This window comes from Rutidosis leptorrhynchoides, chromosome 11, assembly GCF_046630445.1.
Source record: "Rutidosis leptorrhynchoides isolate AG116_Rl617_1_P2 chromosome 11, CSIRO_AGI_Rlap_v1, whole genome shotgun sequence".
NCBI classification, from domain to species: Eukaryota; Viridiplantae; Streptophyta; class Magnoliopsida; order Asterales; family Asteraceae; genus Rutidosis; species Rutidosis leptorrhynchoides.
In genome coordinates this window covers 196,530,566-196,556,561 of record NC_092343.1, presented here as the reverse complement: position 1 = coordinate 196,556,561, position 25,996 = coordinate 196,530,566, and positions in this window count along the sequence as shown.

Below are 25,996 nucleotides of genomic sequence, written 5' to 3'. Positions count from 1 at the left end.
TAAAATTAAAAATTCTTTTGTACAAACTGTTAATTGTGAAAATATTTTAACGGGTAGGTAATACCCGAGAAATATTTATATCTAACATTAATATGTTACATTGTACATTCTTCAATTCTGATTCAATAGTCAGTAACTATTCTACTTACATCCACGGATATATATATCTGTTCACCGAAGAACAACATTTTCATACAAATTCAATTACATATTATGATTTTGACATATCAGAATCCAAGTCAAGAGTTAACAGAAGATATAACTCTTAGATCCCTACAATCTTTCAAAGCTATACTTTGACTTCAAAACTATGCTAGAACATCACCTCTATTCATAAAACCCGGAAAAATATTCATGTCATTTAAAATTCTAGTACATTATATGTATATTGACGATTACCATTTGCGTTCAAACTCATCAAAATTCTTGAAAACACCTTAGAACTATAATCGACAATTCAGATTCGTTAACCCTAATAATGCTGATGAAGCAGCAAAGGCCGTAGATGGTCTTAATGACCAGAAGCTTGATAATAAAGAATTGTGTGTAAGAAAAGCTCAAAAGAAAATCTGGTATTGAAAGACGAATTGAGCAAAACATGAAGGAAGCTGTGGACAAATCCCACAGACTAAACCTATAATCAAAGAATCTAGATGATTCGATTTCTGAAGGAAATCACAGAAGATCTTTTTACGCATTCTAAATCTTTACAGAAGAATTTCCATCATTATCCTTCGATTTTAAATATTTTCGTATTCTTCGTTATAAATATCCTCGATATTTCTGAAGATATCTTCATAACGATTCTTGCCCGCAATTAATTATCTCTTTGCGATATCTTTAATACATCATAAAGAAAACTGTTTAAGTTTCTATATTCTGTAAAATTCAAGTTTAAATTATAAATGTTTTGAAGAAGTGTTGGGAATTGAAGCATGAGTTAGTATAATATAATGACGTCAGGCCAACGTGATTATATTACAGTAAGTCATGCTAAATTTCTAATGGAAGATGATGATTCATAGACTTTATAATCCTCATGTACCATGTTACATAACTCTTTCATTCTATTTAACCTCTAAACATATCAAGAAAATATTTTTCTTCATGATTCGGTCTTTTCCGGATATTCTGGTAATTTGACAAATCAAATCGTGCTATTACCTTTCCATTCTACTTTGTATATTATGATCATTCGAAACTCCATACCTACGAATTCTGGACCATTACTCGCTTTACTTAAAGTCGAGAAGAAAAAACAAGAGCATAGAGCTCCGACATATAAGGGAAAATATAAAGCCCGATAACAACACCGAAATTACAAACCGTGTATATCAATGCGTATAGCAATATAAAGACATGGGAGAACTAAAAATACTATAAATCCAAGAGCATAGTATAAGTAAACTGACTCTTTCGGCGACAGATGAAAAAGAAGAACGATAGATATAAAAGTCAGGACTATATCCAGAATTAGAACTGGATGGAGCATATTAATAAATCTTTTGGAAGTATGAAATGAGGAAAGAAAGTATAGAAGTGGTGAAGATAATGAAACGGAAGAAGCTAATTTATAGCGAAATTTCAGACACAGCAATCGAGGCAATTCACCGCATTTAATCAAAGAAAATCCCAATTTCCTTAATTACTGGAGAATCAAATCTTATAAAGATTACAAAGATTTTCTTTTAATTCCTTAAATCCCGGAAATTAACCGTGACTACGTCAAAAGTAAGACAAATTTTATCCTCCACTTTTCACTCTTTTGCGATAGCTTCGTTTATACTCTTCCTGTAATCGAATCATTTTATCTATATTACTCAATAGTGATAAAACTCTATTTATCAACTCATATTCGTCACGAAAACATTTTTATTGTTAGCCATAATGACCACAATCAAATTTCGGGACGAAATTTCTTTTAACAGGTAGATACTGTGACAACCCAAAAATTTCCGACTGAATTTAAACATAACTTCGACTAGTTCCGACGACTCACGAACAATTATTTGTAAATAATAATACATTAGTATTAATTAATATTATTATTATTAATATAATATTTAACAATATTAACATTATCATTATCAGTATTGACAAACAATATTATTATTAATATTATTATTATTATCAAAATTATTATTATTTATCATTTATTATGATTAATATGATTAGTAATATCATTAACCTAATATCTATCATTAACATTAGTATTAGTATTATCATTTAAATATTATTATTATTGTTACTAATATTATTATTAGTTATCATTTTTAATATTATTATTAGTATTAATGATATTAAAAACATTATTATTCTTATTGTTAAAATTATTATGATTATTATTATTATTATGATTATTATTATTATTATTATTATTATTATTATTATTATTATTATTATTATTATTATTATTATTATTATTATTATTATTATTATTATTATTATTATTATTAGTATTATTATTATTAGTATTGTTATTATTAATATAATTATTTTTATTATTATTAATATTATTATTATTATTATTATTATTATTATTATTATTATTATTATTATTATTATTTCTATTATTATTATTAAAAGTATTTACTTTATTAATATTAAATATTAATATAAATTAGGTAAATTAGGTATATCTTCCTTTTTATTTTTTTATTAAATCGTGAATTCCATATCTGCATCCCATATTTTTTCTATTTTTTAATTTTATAAGTCATCGTGATACAGCTTTATATTTTTTTTAATTTATCGTGATAATTTTTTTTATTTCTTTTTCCTTTTGTTATTGACTTCTGCATTTTTTTATTTTTTTATTTATCTGCTTTTATTTTTTTAATTCAATCGTGATTGATTTTGAAATTTTTTTATTTTTCTTCCTGCTGTGATCTAGTCGACATCCACATAATATGTATCAATCACTCACAAGCACTCTATATATTGCTATTAATTGTTGAAGAAAAATAGAATCATTTAATTGTTTATCTTTTTTTTTTAAAACAGTGATATACCTCTGTTATGGTTCATATTTTCAAAAACCCAGAAATCGAATCCAATTTCAAATTCTATAAATGTAGTCATGTTTGGAATCCTCTAAATAAACTTTCTGTAAAATCCCAAAACCCAATTCATTATATCATGTTTAAATTTTTGAGTCAAACTTCAAAATTTAAAAGTCAACCGAATGTTCTTCATTAAAATTCGAACTCGTTTTGTGTTTCAAGTTCAATTGATTGCTCAGAAAGTTTCTAGAAATGATTTACTACCACTTTCGTGTTGAAATATTAGTCTAAAACGTCCTAAAATTTGAAATTCGATTTTGAGTTCTTCGTGGTGTTCATCACGTTTGCTGTAGCTGCTTAATTCCTTTCATTTCTTTTTCTGTTAATCAAGAAACCCATTTTCTGGTTGTTCTGTTTTGTTTACAAGTCTTAAACGAAACCATAAATTCATTGTTATGGTTGTTGATGTTCTCTGGTCGATTTGATTTCACGAAGAATATGGATACAGAAAGAAACTAGTTATATATATTTGGTTGCGTTTTTAAAACAGAAATGTATAAATAGAGAAGTTGGTTAGGTTGTTTGCGTGAGCGAGAGGTCTCGGGTTCGAGCCCGGTTTGTGGCATATTTTTTTAGAAGGCCTTCTAAGGTAGTTTTCATCTTTATTATTATTATTATTATTATTATTATTATTATTATTATTATTATTATTATTATTATTATTATTATTATTATTATTATTATTATTATTATTATTATTATTATTATTATTATTATTATTATTATTATTATTATTATTATTATTATTATTACTACTACTAACATCATTATAAGTATTATTAGTAGTATCATTAAGATTATTAGTATTATTATTAAAACTATCATTATTATTATAATTTTAAATATTATTATCATTATTATGATTAGAATTATTATTATTATTATTATTTTGAAAACAATACAAATAATTATTATTATTATCATTGTTAGTAGTATTAGTATCATTTTATATTTATAAGTATTATTATTAATGTTATCATTATTATTATTACTAATATGACTATCTTTATTAGTATTATTATTATTAAAAGCTATTATCATTATTATCATTTTTACAAAAATTATTATTTTTGCTATCATTAACACTATATTATTATTATTATTATTATTATTATTTTTATTACTAGTATCATTATGAATATTATTATTATTATTATTACAAAATGATACAACTCTTTATTCATTATCATTATTAAAATCATTTTATCAAACAAATGCTCATATATAGAATATATATAAAAGTATATATATAGAAATATATAACAATCGAAATAATATATATAAACGTATTCGATTACAAGTATATGTGTTAATATATATACTTGATATAGGTTCGTGAATCCGAGGTCAACTCTGTACTTGGTCAGTGCCATCCTATGCATATTTACTACAAACTATCGTATCGTGAGTTTCATTTCCTCCCTTTTTATCTATATTTTTGGGCTGAGAATACATATACTATTTTTATAACTGATAGACACAAGTACAAACTTATTATGCGACCAACATGAGTATTTTTATTGTGTTCATTTGAAACATACAAAACCCTGCTTTGTAATATCATTAATTACTAGATGAATTAAAGTGGCAAACGGAATTATTATAGATAGCGCTATTGGGAGTAACGTCCCGCATTGTTGACCTCAGGTTAATTGGTGGTATAATAATGATCTCGACAATTATATATGTATTGTTACGGGGTAAAATCGTTTAGTTTTGATATTATACGCTCATGACATACTTTTGATATACATAATATCGTCTTTTATTAAATCTTGTGATCTATTACTGAAATCATTATTTATGACAAACCTATGAACTCACTCAACCTCGTGTTGACTTTTTAAGCATGTTTATTCTCAGGTACTTAAATATTGCTTCCGCTGTATATCTGCTGCTTTGATGATGATTTCTTGCCATGCTTGGAGTCTTCATGCATTAATTACCAATTCATATAAAAACATTTAATGCTCTAAATACAATGTAATATATTTATCTTCTGCTGCAAAACTCAATAAAACGTCTCATATAGAGTCGTTCTCGTTTATACAAATGTGATTTGATATAATTAGTCACAAATACCTCAGGCCCCATTTGGGGGTGTGACATAACGTGGGGTCGCTAAATGCTAAAAGAACAAAAAACATGGCACTCTTAGAGAAATGGTGGTGAAGTTTAGGAGAAATGGTGAAATCTTGTGGGTTCGAATAACCAAAAGCATTTTCGCGAAGGAGGGTGGGTTGGGTTCCACTTGTGCTATTAGACTTAAAGCAAATAATCTTGTGGGATATTGATACGTTTGGTATCAATTTCTCGAGCTCATTCTCAAAGGCAATCGTAGATGGTAGTCTAACATAGTTCAGGGTAGAATGTTGGCGTGACAATGAAATGTTGAAAGACATGTTCAAAAGGTTCTATAGACTCGAGACGGACAAGAATGCAACGTAACTTGACAAGGTGCACAAGATTGAAAATGGGTTTTTGTTTTCTTGAAATTGGTCACGTGTGCTCTCCTATACGTGGCAATGGTGTTTAGCATACAACTTGGAAACTAACTAATTTAATTAAGCAATTCATATTTCATATTGGGACTTCTCTAAGTAAAACTCTTCGATGCAATTTTATTCCAAACAAAGTGGAAATTTTTGTTTGGGGAGCTAGGAGAAGGAGGATCTCCGTGCGGCTAGAACTTGACAAGCGTGGGATGAATTTAGAGTCGGTTAGATATCCGGTTTTTGATGAAGATATCGAGATGATCGATCACTCAGTACTTCTTTGCAAAAAGGCATTGATATGTGGTCTAAAATATACAAATGGTGGCATCTAGGAGCAGTTTTAAATCTCAACATTAACGAGGTCTTCAAATGTAACAGCTATTCTTTCCATTCGACTCTTGGTAAATCCTTGTAGCAACCAGTTGAGTGGACCACTAGTTACGTCATTTGGAATCACATAAATAAAGCAACTTTGGTAGAAGCAAATTGATCAGTGCGCCTATATTCAATGAAATACAAATCCAAAGTTATGCATGAATTTCGAGTAGGCGAAAGAAATACCCTATAGACTAGTATTGTTGGCTGTCAAGTTCGAGTTCATTCGACTGAATTAGTGTAGACAAAGCTGATGTTGGCCAAGTCTTGAATCTCAAAATTTTATAATACTATCATGTAGTCATTTGTATATTATGTCTCATGGGGTGGTTTTGTGCTTATATCTCATATGGAGATCATGGTGAGGGATGACTCTACTTGCAAACCGGTGAAATCAGGGACCCCACTAATTTGAATTATTTAAATAGAAAAGATAGTTTAATTTGTAGATGACACTACTAAATTAAACTTCAAAAGCCATATATTTTTCATATTTATAGGTTTTTTAATTTGTGTAGAATACCATTAAATTTAACTACTCGGACTTCATATACTTTTCGAATTTGTAGTTTTTTTTTATAAATAAACTACTACTAAAATAACATTTAAGTATAATTAGCCGTAGAAAAACTTTCAGAATTTCATTGAATTATAATTATGGAATCGCATCATGGAGAAATCCTTTGTATGCATGTAAAATATTGATATATATGATGCGTTAAAAAACACCCCAAGTCTATATAAACGGACATAAACAGAAAAAGGAGGGAAAAAAAAGTAGAAGAATCTCATGATCTTAAAAGGAAGATTATACTTAAAAAGTATATAACGTGACTAACTGACTATCTGTCTTGTTATTTTTTATTTTAAGATTGGACTATTTTAAAGTAGTAAAGTTCAGCCTTCAAAGAGTGAAAATATATCAATGTGGACAAACAAGACATGGGCACCCGAGGACACATTGAAGTTGTAGGACAAAAAGGTTAAACGAACCAGTAAAAGACGCGTGTCCCAACCAAATCTAGACCGACACCAGTTTATTGATTGAAGTAAATACGAGCACACGCCCATCCGACGGAGAAACGGGGATCGTATTTGTTTTTATGTTAAATTTTATTATTATTATTATTATTATTATTATTATTTTTTTTTTTTTTTTTTTTAATAATAATGATAATAATAGTAATGATAATAATAGTAATAGTAATAGTAATAATAATAATAATAATAATAATAATAATAATAATAATAATAATAATAATAATAATAATAATAATAATAATAATAATTATTATTATTATTATTATAAAAATAATAAACTTAAAAGTATTAAAACTTACAAAAAATTAGTGGGAAGCCTAGAGACAATCTGAGCCCCAACACCTCTAACAATAGCAAAACCTATCCTAGTAAAAATGTGAGCAGCAGCACCGGCACCAATATCTTGCGCCATCGAACTCTTCTGAACCCGCTTTAGCAAAGAAACAGCATCCTTTTCTAATTCCCCAAGGGAAGAAAATGAGAAAGGAATGAAACCATAACCAATCGCCTGACAGCTAGATTCGTACTTGACCCGCTTCCGACGAGCCGCATCAACCACAGCACGTCCAGGGACAAAGTCAGAAAGCCCAGACTGTGTCAAAGGAGAAGACCCAGTCAAGTCAACACAAACATCGCGACCACAATCCCAGGAATAAAGTAACACATCTGCAGGTCTGAGGGCCCTGTCGTTCCCTCCAGACAACCCAATGTCAACCTCCTTTCTCGCTGAAATCCCAGATCGATAACAAACATCAACAAGGGAATCCCGAACAACATTATGTCGATGCTTAATACCCACCATACCAGCACAAGACACCGCATGATCCCCGAAAATATCCCCAGTAAAAACCCTTGATCAGGCAGAGCATGCCGTCGAGATAGAGAACAATGGAACACCCAACCGGTAGCACAACACACATCGGTAAGTCTTTGCGTTCATCGTCTGACCCAACCCCAAAATAGGGACTGCCCTTAGCTAAGCAGAGGTGTGATCACCCTGCTGCGATTTCCATAAGGCCGATTGTCGGGGAGATAATGAAAAAGTGGATTCTGCAGAAGCGGTAACCTTTGTGAAATAAACATCTGCCAATTTCTTCATGAGTATGGGGGCAGCGACCTCACTTTGATTACCTAAAATATCAATCCCAACCGTTTTATTAAACAGACCCAATGCATCTTCAAAAGCACGACCAAGACCAACAATACCCGCATGACTTAGGAGCTTGGTCTGCAACCCAGCAGACTGTAATCGAGAAGCCAGAAAAGCATAATGACGAACATCTCCCGCAGAATAAACACCAAGCCCTCCAAATGCAAATGGCAAGGTGGCAAGTCGCCACTGCCAATCACCAAACCCAGGCCCTGAAGCAGTAACAATACGCTCCAAGGAAGATCGAAGGGCTCCATCGAAAGCGCGTTGAGCCGCCTCAAATATACTAGGAGGACAAGTACGCAAGGTAAAGTAGAGTTTAGAAACTCCCGTACATGCCCTAAGCAACAACAACTCACACTGAGGATCATCAAGCTTAGCAACCTTATCCATAAGCGCAATGGACTTGGTCGCCCTTTGCATCACTAGTTCACTACTAAATCCAAGATCGGAACTTGCGGGGGCCCCAAGCAACTTAACACCATTTAAAGGTCGAGCAATATTAGGAGGAAAGACACCTACTTGCCTGCTGCGAGGGTCCTCCGTAGGCCAGAAAATTTCTGTTTTTTCAACGTTGAGATGAAGCCCAAAACGAGGCCCATCCCTCATAATCAAATGCAAAACCTTCCCCACCACCAAAGTGTCCCCAATAATAGTGACATCATCCAAATTCCACGCCAAGGGGATCACCCTGTTGCACCCCCTGAGAAGACCATAAGGTGTGGTTCCCATAATACAATCTTGCTGGATTAGAGTAGCAAAATTCAACCCACTGAGAAATGCTCGGACAAAGGTGGCGAACTTCATGTAACATGAACGTACGGTCAACAAGATTGAATGCATTTTGAAAATCAACTAATAACATAGAGAGGCTAACATCAAAGCCACGATCCTCAATCAACCGATTCACAGCATGAAGAATAGCCTCACAACCTGAAGAAACACCAACACCAAATTGAAGACCATCGAAGTAACTTCCCAAAGACTGGCCAACCATAGCAGCGCCAACCTTCGAAACAAGACGTCGCCAAACAGTACCCACAGCTATAGGACGAATACCATCGCCGGGCTTGACAAGCGGTGTGAGGGGAGCACTAGCTATATGAAATGTCCCGTTCTTATTGATTAAAAACGTTCCATATTAATTGATTTCGTTGCGAGGTTTTGACCTCTATATGAGACGTTTTTCAAAGACTGCATTCATTTTTAAAACAAACCATAACCTTTATTTCATAAATAAAGGTTTAAAAAGCTTTACGTAGATTATCAAATAATGATAATCTAAAATATCCTGTTTACACACGACCATTACATAATGGTTTACAATACAAATATGTTACATCGAAATCAGTTTCTTGAATGCAGTTTTTACACAATATCATACAAACATGGACTCCAAATCTTGTCCTTATTTTAGTATGCAACAGCGGAAGCTCTTAATATTCACCTGAGAATAAACATGCTTTAAACGTCAACAAAAATGTTGGTGAGTTATAGGTTTAACCTATATATATCAAATCGTAACAATAGACCACACGATTTCATATTTCAATACACATCCCATACATAGAGATAAAAATCATTCATATGGTGAACACCTGGTAACCGACATTAACAAGATGCATATATAAGAATATCCCCATCATTCCGGGACACCCTTCGGATATGATATAAATTTCGAAGTACTAAAGCATCCGGTACTTTGGATGGGGTTTGTTAAGCCCAATAGATCTATCTTCAGGATTCGCGTCAATTAGGGTGTCTGTTCCCAAATTCTTAGATTACCAGACTTAATAAAAAGGGGCATATTCGATTTCGATAATTCAACCATAGAATGTAGTTTCACGTACTTGTGTCTATTTTGTAAATCATTTATAAAACCTGCATGTATTCTCATCCCAAAAATATTAGATTTTAAAAGTGGGACTATAACTCACTTTCACAGATTTTTACTTCGTCGGGAAGTAAGACTTGGCCACTGGTTGATTCACGAACCTATAACAATATATACATATATATCAAAGTATGTTCAAAATATATTTACAACACTTTTAATATATTTTGATGTTTTAAGTTTATTAAGTCAGCTGTCCTCGTTAGTAACCTACAACTAGTTGTCCACAGTTAGATGTACAGAAATAAATCGATAAATATTATCTTGAATCAATCCACGACCCAGTGTATACGTATCTCAGTATTGATCACAACTCAAACTATATATATTTTGGAATCAACCTCAACCCTGTATAGCTAACTCCAACATTCACATATAGAGTGTCTATGGTTGTTCCGAAATATATATAGATGTGTCGACATGATAGGTCGAAACATTGTATACGTGTCTATGGTATCTCAAGATTACATAATATACAATACAAGTTGATTAAGTTATGGTTGGAATAGATTTGTTACCAATTTTCACGTAGCTAAAATGAGAAAAATTATCCAATCTTGTTTTACCCATAACTTCTTCATTTTAAATCCGTTTTGAGTGAATCAAATTGCTATGGTTTCATATTGAACTCTATTTTATGAATATAAACAGAAAAGTATAGGTTTATAGTCGGAAAAATAAGTTACAAGTCGTTTTTGTAAAGGTAGTCATTTCAGTCGAAAGAACGACGTCTAGATGACCATTTTAGAAAACATACTTCCACTTTGAGTTTAATCATAATTTTTGGATATATTTTCATGTTCATAATAAAAATCATTTTCTCATAATAACAACTTTAAAATCAAAGTTTATCATAGTTTTTAATTAACTAACCCAAAACAGCCCGCGGTGTTACTACGACGGCGTAAATCCGGTTTTACGGTGTTTTTCGTGTTTCCAGGTTTTAAATCATTAAGTTAGCATATCATATAGATATAGAACATGTGTTTAGTTGATTTTAAAAGTCAAGTTAGAAGGATTAACTTTTGTTTGCGAACAAGTTTAGAATTAACTAAACTATGTTCTAGTGATTACAAGTTTAAACCTTCGAATAAGATAGCTTTATATGTATGAATCGAATGATGTTATGAACATCATTACTACCTTAAGTTCCTTGGATAAACCTACTAGAAAATAGAAAAATGGATCTAGCTTCAATGGATCCTTGGATGGCTCGAAGTTCTTGAAGCAGAATCATGACACGAAAACAAGTTCAAGTAAGATCATCACTTGAAATAAGATTGTTATAGTTATAGAAATTGAACCAAAGTTTGAATATGATTATTACCTTGTATTAGAATGATAACCTACTGTAAGAAACAAAGATTTCTTGAGGTTGGATGATCACCTTACAAGATTGGAAGTGAGCTAGCAAACTTGAAAGTATTCTTGATTTTATGAAACTAGAACTTTTGGAATTTATGAAGAACACTTAGAACTTGAAGATAGAACTTGAGAGAGATCAATTAGATGAAGAAAATTGAAGAATGAAAGTGTTTGTAGGTGTTTTTGGTCGTTGGTGTATGGATTAGATATAAAGGATATGTAATTTTGTTTTCATGTAAATAAGTCATGAATGATTACTCATATTTTTGTAATTTTATGAGATATTTCATGCTAGTTGCCAAATGATGGTTCCCACATGTGTTAGGTGACTCACATGGGCTGCTAAGAGCTGATCATTGGAGTGTATATACCAATAGTACATACATCTAAAAGCTGTGTATTGTACGAGTACGAATACGGGTGCATACGAGTAGAATTGTTGATGAAACTGAACGAGGATGTAATTGTAAGCATTTTTGTTAAGTAGAAGTATTTTGATAAGTGTATTGAAGTCTTTCAAAAGTGTATAAATACATATTAAAACACCACATGTATATACATTTTAACTGAGTCGTTAAGTCATCGTTAGTCGTTACATGTAAGTGTTGTTTTGAAACCTTTAGGTTAACGATCTTGTTAAATGTTGTTAACCCAATGTTTATAATATCAAATGAGATTTTAAATTATTATATTATCATGATATTATCATGTATGAATATCTCTTAATATGATATATATACATTAAATGTCTTTACAACGATAATCGTTACATATATGTCTCGTTTAAAAATCATTAAGTTAGTAGTCTTGTTTTTACATATGTAGTTCATTGTTAATATACTTAATGATATGTTTACTTATCATAGTATCATGTTAACTATATATATATCCATATATATGTCATCATATAGTGTTTACAAGTTTTAACGTTCGTGAATCACCGGTCAACTTGGGTGGTCAATTGTCTATATGAAACATATTTCAATTAATCAAGTCTTAACAAGTTTGATTGCTTAACATGTTGGAAACATTTAATCATGTAAATATCAATCTCAATTAATATATATAAACATGGAAAAGTTCGGGTCACTACAGTACCTACCCGTTAAATAAATTTCGTCCCGAAATTTTAAGCTGTTGAAGGTGTTGACGAATCTTCTGGAAATAGATGCGGGTATTTCTTCTTCATCTGATCTTCACACTCCCAGGTGAACTCGGGTCCTCTACGAGCATTCCATCGAACCTTAACAATTGGTATCTTGTTTTGCTTAAGTCTTTTAACCTCACGATCCATTATTTCAACGGGTTCTTCGATGAATTGGAGTTTTTCGTTGATTTGGATTTCATCTAACGGAATAGTGAGATCTTCTTTAGCAAAACATTTCTTCAAATTCGAGACGTGGAAAGTGTTATGTACAGCCGCGAGTTGTTGAGGTAACTCAAGTCGGTAAGCTACTGGTCCGACACGATCAATAATCTTGAATGGTCCAATATACCTTGGATTTAATTTCCCTCGTTTACCAAATCGAACAACGCCTTTCCAAGGTGCAACTTTAAGCATGACCATCTCTCCAATTTCAAATTCTATATCTTTTCTTTTAATGTCAGCGTAGCTCTTTTGTCGACTTTGGGCGGTTTTCAACCGTTGTTGAATTTGGATGATCTTCTCGGTAGTTTCTTGTATAATCTCCGGACCCGTAATCTGTCTATCCCCCACTTCACTCCAACAAATCGGAGACCTGCACTTTCTACCATAAAGTACTTTAAACGGCGCCATCTCAATGCTTGAATGGTAGCTGTTGTTGTAGGAAAATTCTGCTAATGGTAGATGTCGATCCCAACTGTTTCCGAAATCAATAACACATGCTCGTAGCATGTCTTCAAGCGTTTGTATCGTCCTTTCGCTCTGCCCATCAGTTTGTGGATGATAGGCAGTACTCATGTCTAGACGAGTTCCTAATGCTTGCTGTAATGTCTGCCAGAATCTTGAAATAAATCTGCCATCCCTATCAGAGATAATAGAGATTGGTATTCCATGTCTGGAGACGACTTCCTTCAAATACAGTCGTGCTAACTTCTCCATCTTGTCATCTTCTCTTATTGGCAGGAAGTGTGCTGATTTGGTGAGACGATCAACTATTACCCAAATAGTATCAAAACCACTTGCAGTCCTTGGCAATTTAGTGATGAAATCCATGGTAATGTTTTCCCATTTCCATTCTGGGATTTCGGGTTGTTGAAGTAGACCTGATGGTTTCTGATGCTCAGCTTTGACCTTAGAACACGTCAAACATTCTCCTACGTATTTAGCAACATCGGCTTTCATACCCGGCCACCAAAAATGTTTCTTGAGATCCTTGTACATCTTCCCCGTTCCAGGATGTATTGAGTGTCTGGTTTTATGAGCTTCTCTAAGTACCATTTCTCTCATATCTCCAAATTTTGGTACCCAAATCCTTTCAGCCCTATACCGGGTTCCGTCTTCCCGAATATTAAGATGCTTCTCCGATCCTTAGGGTATTTCATCCTTTAAATTTCCCTCTTTTAAAACTCCTTGTTGCGCCTCCTTTATTTGAGTAGTAATGTTATTATGAATCATTATATTCATAGATTTTACTCCAATGGGTTCTCTGTCCTTCCTGCTCAAGGCATCGGCTACCACATTTGCCTTCCCCGGATGGTAACGAATCTCAAAGTCGTAATCATTCAATAATTCAATCCACCTACGCTGCCTCATATTCAGTTGTTTCTGATTAAATATGTGTTGAAGACTTTTGTGGTCGGTATATATAATACTTTTGACCCCATATAAGTAGTGCCTCCAAGTCTTTAATGCAAAAACAACCGCGCCTAATTCCAAATCATGCGTCGTATAATTTTGTTCGTGAATCTTCAATTGTCTAGATGCATAAGCAATCACCTTCGTTCGTTGCATTAATACACAACCGAGACCTTGCTTTGATGCATCACAATAAATCACAAAATCATCATTCCCTTCAGGCAATGACAATATAGGTGCCGTAGTTAGCTTTTTCTTCAATAACTGAAACGCTTTCTCTTGTTCATCATTCCATTCAAATTTCTTCCCTTTATGCGTTAATGCAGTCAAGGGTTTTGCTATTCTGGAAAAGTCTTGGATGAACCTTCTGTAGTAACCAGCTAGTCCTAAAAATTGGCGTATGTGTTTCGGAGTTTTCGGGGTTTCCCACTTTTCAACAGTTTCTATCTTTACCGGATCCACCTTAATACCTTCTTTGTTCACTATGTGACCGAGGAATTGAACTTCTTCCAACCAAAATGCACACTTTGAAAACTTAGCGTACAATTCTTCCTTCCTCAATACTTCTAACACCTTTCTCAAATGTTCACCGTGTTCTTGGTCATTCTTTGAGTAAATAAGTATGTCATCAATGAAAACAATGACAAACTTGTCAAGGTATGGTCCACACACTCGGTTCATAAGGTCCATGAACACAGCTGGTGCATTAGTTAAACCAAACGGCATGACCATAAACTCGTAATGACCGTAACGTGTTCTGAAAGCAGTCTTTGGAATATCATCTTCTTTCACCCGCATTTGATGATACCCGGAACGTAAGTCAATCTTTGAATAAACAGACGAGCCTTGTAGTTGATCAAATAAGTCATCGATTCTCGGTAGTGGGTAGCGGTTCTTGATGGTAAGTTTGTTCAACTCTCGGTAGTCGATACACAACCTGAATGTACCATCATTCTTCTTGACAAACAAAACAGGAGCTCCCCACGGTGATGTGCTTGGTCGAATGAAACCACGCTCTAAAAGTTCTTGTAATTGGCTTTGTAGTTCTTTCATCTCGCTGGGTGCGAGTCTGTAAGGAGCACGAGCTATTGGTGCAGCTCCTGGTACAAGATCTATTTGAAATTCAACGGATCGATGTGGGGGTAATCCCGGTAATTCTTTCGGAAATACATCAGGAAATTCTTTTGCGACGGGAACATCATTGATGCTCTTTTCTTCAGTTTGTACTTTCTCGACGTGTGCTAGAACAGCATAGCAACCTTTTCTTATTAGTTTTTGTGCCTTCAAATTACTAATAAGATGTAGCTTCGTGTTGCCCTTTTCTCCGTACACCATTAAGGGTTTTCCTTTTTCTCGTATAATGCGAATTGCATTTTTGTAACAAACGATCTCTGCTTTCACTTCTTTCAACCAGTCCATACCGATTATCACATCAAAACTCCCTAACTCTACTGGTATCAAGTCAATCTTAAATGTTTCGCTAACCAGTTTAATTTCTCGATTCCGACATATATTATCTGCTGAAATTAATTTACCATTTGCTAATTCGAGTAAAAATTTACTATCCAAAGGCGTCAATGGACAACTTAATTTAGCACAAAAATCTCTACTCATATAGCTTCTATCCGCACCCGAATCAAATAAAACGTAAGCAGATTTATTGTCAATAAGAAACGTACCCGTAACAAGCTCCGGGTCTTCCTGTGCCTCTGCCGCATTAATATTGAAAACTCTTCCACGGCCTTGTCCATTCGTGTTCTCCTGGTTCGGGCAATTTCTAATAATGTGGCCCAGTTTTCCACATTTATAACAAACTACATTGGAATAACTTGCTCCGACACTACTTGCTCCGCCATTACTCGTTCTGACACCATTTGTTCCTTTCGTTCTATTAACCCCTGGTCCGTAGACCTCACACTTCGCCGCGCTATGACCATTTCTTTTACACTTGTTGCAAAATTTGGTGCAGAACCCCGAGTGATTCTTTTCACACCTTTGGCATAGCTGCTTCTGATTGTTGTTGTTGTTGCGGTTATTATTGTTGTTGGGATGATTGTTGTAGTTGCTGTTGTTGTTGTTGTTGTTGTTGGGCCGTTTGTTGTAGTTGCGATTGATGTTGCGATTGTTGGGATAATTGTTGCGATTATTGTTGTAATTGCTGTTGTTGTTGTATTGGTGATTCTTATCACCGTTTTCCTCCCACTTTCTTTTGACTTGCTTCACATTGGCCTCTTCAGCAGTCTGTTCTTTAATTCTTTCTTCAATTTGGTTCACGAGTTTGTGAGCCATTCTACATGCCTGTTGTATGGAGGCGGGCTCGTGTGAACTTATATCTTCTTGGATTCTTTCCGGTAATCCTTTCACAAACGCGTCGATCTTCTCTTCCTCATCTTCGAATGCTCCCGGACACAATAGGCACAATTCTGTGAATCGTCTTTCGTACTTGGTAATATCAAATCCTTGGGTTCGTAACCCTCTAAGTTCTGTCTTGAGCTTATTGACCTCGGTTCTGGGACGGTACTTCTCGTTCATCAAGGGCTTGAATGCTGACCACGGTAGTGCGTACGCATCGTCTTGTCCCACTTGCTCTAGATAGGTATTCCACCATGTTAACGCAGAACCTGTGAAGGTATGCGTAGCGTACTTTACTTTGTCCTCTTCAGTACACTTACTTATGGCAAACACCGATTTGACCTTCTCGGTCCACCGTTTCAATCCGATCGGTCCTTCGGTTCCATCAAATTCCAAAGGTTTGCAGGCAGTGAATTCTTTGTAGGTGCATCCTACACGATTTCCTGTACTGCTAGATCCAAGGTTATTGTTGGTATGTAGCGCAGCCTGTACTGCGGCTATGTTTGAAGCTAGAAAAGTACGGAATTCCTCTTCATTCATATTCACGGTGTGTCGAGTAGTCGGTGCCATTTCCTTCAAAATAGTTAAATGGAACAAGTTAATCATACAGAATATTAAGAGTAGTTAATAGTATTTCGTAGCATAATATGAACTCATTTATAAAAGCTTTTTCTTCATATTAGCGTTTTATAAGTTTAAATTCGGGTAGTACCTACCCGTTAAGTTCATACTTAGTGGCTAATATACAATTCAACTACTACAATTCTATATGAAAAACTGATTATAATAATATTTCGCGTTCAAACTTTTATACAATATTTTACAAACTTACAATACCGCTTATTTTACATAAAGCATGAAATATAGCACACAATAACTTTGATACAAGATAGTTGTGAAGATAATTCTAGCTAGTACACAAGTCGTTCAGCAAAGGCAATAAAGACACGTAATTCATACGTCCAGAAACAAGTCATGCATTCTGGTTTTACTAGGACTACTTCCCATCCTTGGTCTTGTGCAACATAACCGTTATGGCCGTTGATAAGACAGCGTGTTGTAACGTCGTCAAAGGGATGAGGGTTACGTAATGTTCAACAGTCCCGTAATAATCTAAAAACCTCATTTCTTACCCCAATTACCGACTCCGTCACTTGTGGAAACGTTTTGTTTAATAGTTGTAGCCCGATGTTCTTGTTCTCACTTTGGTGAGAAGCGAACATTACTAATCCGTAAGCATAACATGCTTCTTTATGTTGCATGTTAGCCGCTTTTTCTAAATCACGAAGTCCAATATTCGGATATATTGAGTCAAAATAATTTCTTAACCCGTTGCGTAAAATAGCATTTGGGTTCCCCGCAATATATGCGTCAAAGTAAACACATCGTAACTTATGGGTTTCCCAATGTGATATCCCCCATCTTTCAAACGAAAGTCTCTTATAAACCAAGACATTCTTGGAACGTTCTTCGAATGCCTTACAAACTGATCTCGCCTTAAATAGTTGTGCCGAGGAATTCTGGCCGACTCTAGACAAGATTTCATCAATCATGTCTCCGGGTAGGTCTCTTAAAATATTGGGTTGTCTATCCATTTTGTGTGTTTAAACTGTAAAATAGACAAGAGTTAGATTCATAAAAAAATACTTATTAATACAAGCAGTTTTTACATATATCATAAAGCATAAGAACACTATATTACATATATTACACCACACGAATACAACTATCTTATTCCGACTCGCTCGTTTCTTCTTCTTCGGTTTTGGTTCGTTTTGCCAAGTTTCTAGGGATATATGATGTTCCCCTAATACGAGCCGTCGTTGTCCACATTGGTTTAGAAAAACCTGGTGGTTTAGAGGTTCCCGGGTCATTGTTACAACTTAAGGACTTCGTGCGTTGACGATACATATAAAGTTCATCGGGGTTGGAATTAGATTTCTCTATTTTTATGCCCTTTCCCTTATTATTTTCTTTTGCCTTTTTAAATTCAGTTGGGGTAATTTCTATAATATCATCGGAATTCTCGTCGGAATCCGATTCATCGGAGAATTGGTAATCCTCCCAATATTTTGCTTCCTTGGCGGAAACACCATTGACCATAATTAACCTTGGTCGGTTGGTTGAGGATTTTCTTTTACTTAACCGTTTTATTATTTCCCCCACCGGTTCTATTTCTTCATCCGGTTCCGATTCTTCTTCCGGTTCCGACTCTTCTTCCGGTTCCTCTTCGGGAACTTGTGAATCAGTCCACGAATCATTCCAATTTACATTTGACTCTTCATTATTATTAGGTGAGTCAATGGGACTTGTTCTAGAGGTAGACATCTATCACATAATATCAAACGCGTTAAGAGATTAATATATCACATAATATTCACATGTTAAAAATATATAGTTTCCAACAAAATTTGTTAAGCAATCATTTTTCAAGTAAACACGGTCGAAGTCCAGACTCACTAATGCATCCTAACAAACTCGATAAGACACACTAATGCAAAATTCTGGTTCTCTAAGACCAACGCTTGGATATCAACTGAAATGTCCCGTTCTTATTGATTAAAAACGTTCCATATTAATTGATTTCGTTGCGAGGTTTTGACCTCTATATGAGACGTTTTTCAAAGACTGCATTCATTTTTAAAACAAACCATAACCTTTATTTCATAAATAAAGGTTTAAAAAGCTTTACGTAGATTATCAAATAATGATAATCTAAAATATCCTGTTTACACACGACCATTACATAATGGTTTACAATACAAATATGTTACATCGAAATCAGTTTCTTGAATGCAGTTTTTACACAATATCATACAAACATGGACTCCAAATCTTGTCCTTATTTTAGTATGCAACAGTGGAAGCTCTTAATATTCACCTGAGAATAAACATGCTTTAAACGTCAACAAAAATGTTGGTGAGTTATAGGTTTAACCTATATATATCAAATCGTAACAATAGACCACAAGATTTCATATTTCAATACACATCCCATACATAGAGATAAAAATCATTCATATGGTGAACACCTGGTAACCGACATTAACAAGATGCATATATAAGAATATCCCCATCATTCCGGGACACCCTTCAGATATGATATAAATTTCGAAGTACTAAAGCATCTGGTACTTTGGATGGGGTTTGTTAAGCCCAATAGATCTATCTTTAGGATTCGCGTCAATTAGGGTGTCTGTTCCCAAATTCTTAGATTACCAGACTTAATAAAAAGGGGCATATTCGATTTCGATAATTCAACCATAGAATGTAGTTTCACGTACTTGTGTCTATTTTGTAAATCATTTATAAAACCTGCATGTATTCTCATCCCAAAAATATTAGATTTTAAAAGTGGGACTATAACTCACTTTCACAGATTTTTACTTCGTCGGGAAGTAAGACTTGGCCACTGGTTGATTCACGAACCTATAACAATATATACATATATATCAAAGTATGTTCAAAATATATTTACAACACTTTTAATATATTTTGATGTTTTAAGTTTATTAAGTCAGCTGTCCTCGTTAGTAACCTACAACTAGTTGTCCACAGTTAGATGTACAGAAATAAATCGATAAATATTATCTTGAATCAATCCACGACCCATTGTATACGTATCTCAGTATTGATCACAACTCAAACTATATATATTTTGGAATCAACCTCAACCCTGTATAGCTAACTCCAACATTCACATATAGAGTGTCTATGGTTGTTCCGAAATATATATAGATGTGTCGACATGATAGGTCGAAACATTGTATACGTGTCTATGGTATCTCAAGATTACATAATATACAATACAAGTTGATTAAGTTATGGTTGGAATAGATTTGTTACCAATTTTCACGTAGCTAAAATGAGAAAAAATATCCAATCTTGTTTTACCCATAACTTCTTCATTTTAAATCCGTTTTGAGTGAATCAAATTGCTATGGTTTAATATTGAACTCTATTTTATGAATATAAACAGAAAAGTATAGGTTTATAGTCGGAAAAATAATTTACAAGTCGTTTTTGTAAAGGTAGTCATTTCAGTCGAAAGAACGACGTCTAGATGACCATTTTAGAAAACATACTTCCACTTTGAGTTTAATCATAATTTTTGGATATATTTTCATGTTCATAATAAAAATCATTTTCTCATAATAACAACTTTAAAATCAAAGTTTATCATAGTTTTTAATTAACTAACCCAAAACAGCCCGCGGTGTTACTACGACGGCGTAAATCCGGTTTTACGGTGTTTTTCGTGTTTCCAGGTTTTAAATCATTAAGTTAGCATATCATATAGATATAGAACATGTGTTTAGTTGATTTTAAAAGTCAAGTTAAAAGGATTAAATTTTGTTTGCGAACAAGTTTAGAATTAACTAAACTATGTTCTAGTGATTACAAGTTTAAACCTTCGAATAAGATAGCTTTATATGTATGAATCGAATGATGTTATGAACATCATTACTACCTTAAGTTCCTTGGATAAACCTACTGGAAAAGAGAAAAATGGATCTAGCTTCAATGGATCCTTGGATGGCTCGAAGTTCTTGAAGCAGAATCATGACACGAAAACAAGTTCAAGTAAGATCATCACTTGAAATAAGATTGTTATAGTTATAGAAATTGAACCAAAGTTTGAATATGATTATTACCTTGTATTAGAATGATAACCTACTGTAAGAAACAAAGATTTCTTGAGGTTGGATGATCACCTTACAAGATTGGAAGTGAGCTAGCAAACTTGAAAGTATTCTTGATTTTATGAAACTAGAACTTTTGGAATTTATGAAGAACACTTAGAACTTGAAGATAGAACTTGAGAGAGATCAATTAGATGAAGAAAATTGAAGAATGAAAGTGTTTGTAGGTGTTTTTGGTCGTTGGTGTATGGATTAGATATAAAGGATATGTAATTTTGTTTTCATGTAAATAAGTCATGAATGATTACTCATATTTTTGTAATTTTATGAGATATTTCATGCTAGTTGCCAAATGATGGTTCCCATATGTGTTAGGTGACTCACATGGGCTGCTAAGAGCTGATCATTGGAGTGTATATACCAATAGTACATACATCTAAAAGCTGTGTATTGTACGAGTACGAATACGGGTGCATACGAGTAGAATTGTTGATGAAACTGAACGAGGATGTAATTGTAAGCATTTTTGTTAAGTAGAAGTATTTTGATAAGTGTATTGAAGTCTTTCAAAAGTGTATAAATACATATTAAAACACTACATGTATATACATTTTAACTGAGTCGTTAAGTCATCGTTAGTCGTTACATGTAAGTGTTGTTTTGAAACCTTTAGGTTAACGATCTTGTTAAATGTTGTTAACCCAATGTTTATAATATCAAATGAGATTTTAAATTATTATATTATCATGATATTATCATGTATGAATATCTCTTAATATGATATATATACATTAAATGTCTTTACAACGATAATCGTTACATATATGTCTCGTTTAAAAATCATTAAGTTAGTAGTCTTGTTTTTACATATGTAGTTCATTGTTAATATACTTAATGATATGTTTACTTATCATAGTATCATGTTAACTATATATATATATCCATATATATGTCATCATATAGTGTTTACAAGTTTTAACGTTCGTGAATCACCGGTCAACTTGGGTGGTCAATTGTCTATATGAAACATATTTCAATTAATCAAGTCTTAACAAGTTTGATTGCTTAACATGTTGGAAACATTTAATCATGTAAATATCAATCTCAATTAATATATATAAACATGGAAAAGTTCGGGTCACTACACTATATACTCTCCTAATTCCATAGGACACCTTCCAGCTAGAAAGAGATTAACGACACCGGTAATAGAGCCAACCAACTCATCCGAGACTGCCACAGTAGCACCACTCAAGCAATCCATAAGGTGTTGAGCACGTAAACCATCCCTACCACATGATGTGCCCCGAGGAAAACTTTTAATCTAGCCCAAAACAACAGCAGAAGTCGTAACGAGGTGTAGGTGATCAACCGGCATATCAGGCAAGGATGGAGCTATAGAAGAAGGATTCTTAGACAGCAAGTCCGCCAGCGTGGCGTCATTATAATGAGCAACGCCCGATGAAGAAAGAACACGAGCTGCAGCGGTGTAATGGCCATCACAAATCTTCCTACGACACTGCTTAATATTACGCTCTTCCAAATCAAGGACCTCGTCATCAGCCACTGACAACATAGGAGAATCCTCTGCCAAATACTCCCTCACAAGCTGTAAACTTCCACTCGCTGTCCCCCAAGAGCAAATAGCACGGGAAATATTCTCTTCCTGATGCCGACGCTTTATCGAAGACCTAGACTCACGACAACTCCGTGGCCGAAAGGTTTTAAGGGTACAAAGGCGTAACACCAACAAAGAGACCCAACTAGAAATGTCATCAGGCTTAGAGATCACCTTATCAAGAGCACCTTTCAAAATCCGAAAAAACCCCAAACGACACTTGGGAGGGATAGACTTAACCATGCGAAACCCCTTAGAGAACAAACGATCAAGGAGAGCCACGTCAAAACCATCGTTATGATCACGCACCGAACCATCCTCAATACAAAGTCAAGCAGGAGAAGAGGGGGCTAGTGGCTTGGTAAAATTATGAAGTAGAAAACGAACAACACCATTTCCCTCATCGGGGGGAGGCACATCTGGGCCCCTACCATGACTGCACTTAGCACGTACCGTGTGTGTTTTGTAGCAAACACCACATAACCAAATCCCCATATGCCTAAAGGTAACATCAGCCTCAGTATAAACACCCAAATTAGAAGTAAGAGAATGTCGAGTGATATCCCGTGCATCGATACCACAATGACGATCACTAAGATGCTTGATAAGAGAACTTCTAACAAGCCCATTTCCACTCCCATTTTGACAGCCACTAAGACCCACAAAGGGACAATGAAACTTCACAGCGGCATGTGACATAGCTACACACAACCATTAGTTGTAGTGCATAGCTAAAAAGACAGATGCAAAAACCTCATACACCGTAATATAATTAAAACCATGAAGCCAAGATAAAACTCATTGGGGACTTTTAACAAACACCTTATGGGCATCCCAAAAATATTATTATTATCTCTGCTCTGCACAGCTCTCATCCATGAAAATGAAAATGAACGATGATGAATATGTATAAAGGCAAAAATAACAAAACTTTTATAAACAGTAGCGATGCCAGAGCAAGATCAAAGCATGTTGCTACAGCAAAACGAGAGTCTCAAAGTGAAGATTATTATTATTATTATTATTATTATTATTATTATTATTATTATTATTATTATTATTATTATTATTATTATTATTATTATTATTATTATTATTATTATTATTATTATTATTATTATTATTCGTAACGTTCAGAAGATAATGAATCAAAGTGAAGATTAGAATATTGATCTTCACACCACCACTCTTTAAATCCCTCTCATTTTACTTGCCCAAAATCCCCAATTTCAAAACCTAATTTCGTCTAATTTTCACCAATTAAACTAAAACCCATTTCATTCACACTCTGTACAATTCCAAATCCGATGATGATCATCATTTTCAGACCTACAAAAGTAATTAAAATCCCTTTTTACTTTCATTTATTTACATTATAACGTAGGTGGCAATAATGATTAAGATGATGAATATTACAGGAGCTCTGTTTAATTTTGATTATATGTACGAAGTACGATGATGATGATGATCATTTATAGAATTGATTTTCATAGACCTGATGAATGGGATTAATTATTAAGATGTCGTGTGTTTTTATAAATTGGTATTCATAAATAGATCTGACGAATTGAAATTGATTTTTATAAATTGATTTTCGCAAAAAGTTGTGTGTTTTTATTATTATTATTATTATTATTATTATTATTATTATTATTATTATTATTATTATTATTAGATTTTTAGCCCACCATTTCGCGGGACTTAAACATGATTTAAAATTCATCGCATTCGCATATCTCACACACACACACGCATACATATATATATATATATATATATATATATATATATATATATATATATATATATATATATATATATATATATATATATATTGTTGGTGATTATAGCATGAACCAACATTCATTTTAGGGATTGGATTACTATGTTGAAAGTGTTTTCGAACCATTGATACGTTACACGAATTCGGAGAGTGTGGAGTACAAGTTCGTAAAATGTGAGGTGGTTTGAGGTATTCTTTTGGACTTGGAAATGATATTTGGAACTTAAGGAATGCGAAACGCGACTTGAAAAGGCCATACACACGAAAATACCTTAACACGAAATTTGAGCTGCTAGACACAGGGTTAAGCTGCGGCGCGGCTGGGAAACTCGCGGCGCAGTTCAAAGGGAGTTTTGAAGGTCGAGACTTGTGACAAAACAAGGTGTTGGTGGCTTCATTAAGCTGCAGTGCGGCTTCGCCACCCGCGGCTCGGCTTAAGGCATGTTTTTGATGTCTAGAGTTTTTGCTTATTTATAAGTGTGGTGCTTTGTTAACCCGCGGCACTGGTCTCCTGGCCGCGGGGCGGCTTAACACTGAGTCGCTGAAAAGGTGCTTTTTCAACCCAAAATGCACATTTGAACCCCAAACGTTTTGGGGTTGTTCCAGGGCATTTAACTACAGTTTTTACATGTTTTTAGACCATTTTAAGTCTAAATACATGAATATTAACTTTCAAGTCACTAATGGGTATGAATCAAAGATTGTGACTTTTCATCAAACCTTTTGACCCATTATAAATACAACCTTTGTGTATTTGAAAAAGGTTCCAGATTTTTAACCTTTTACACACTCTTTCAACTTTAAACAATTAGAAGATACATCTCTATAATTGTTTGATTGTTTTCTTTTAGCCAAAACAACAATCTCGTCTTTGTCTTATGCCAATCGAAACTTCGTGTAACCTGCGGCTAATTGGGTCAAAATATTCGATTAGGAAAGTGCTCACACGATTCAAAGATCAATCCGGAGTCGGTTCCATTTCAGGCACGAAGGGATACTTACAATCTAAGTTCATAACATTCTAATCGAATATTTGTGATCACCATGTCCGGTGAAACAGTGAAAGAAATGACTTCAAGGTTTGCAAAATTGGAGAAATTTGAAGGGGCATATTTTAGGAGATGGCAAAAGAAGATGCAATTTCTTTTAACCACATTGAAATTGGTTTATGTGTTGTCAACCCCGAGGCCCGCTGAATCAGATGACGAGACAATGGAACATGCCCGGTTAAGGAGCAAATGGGACAACGATGACTTGAGGTGTCGTGGCCACATTCTAAATGGTATGTACGATGTTTTATTTGATGTTTACAATTCGGTTGAATCGGCAAAGGAACTTTGAGATAAATTAGAGGCCAATTATATGGCCGAGGATGCATCTAGCAAGAAGTTTCTTGTTAGCAATTTCAACAATTACAAGATTGTTGATACTAGGCCTAT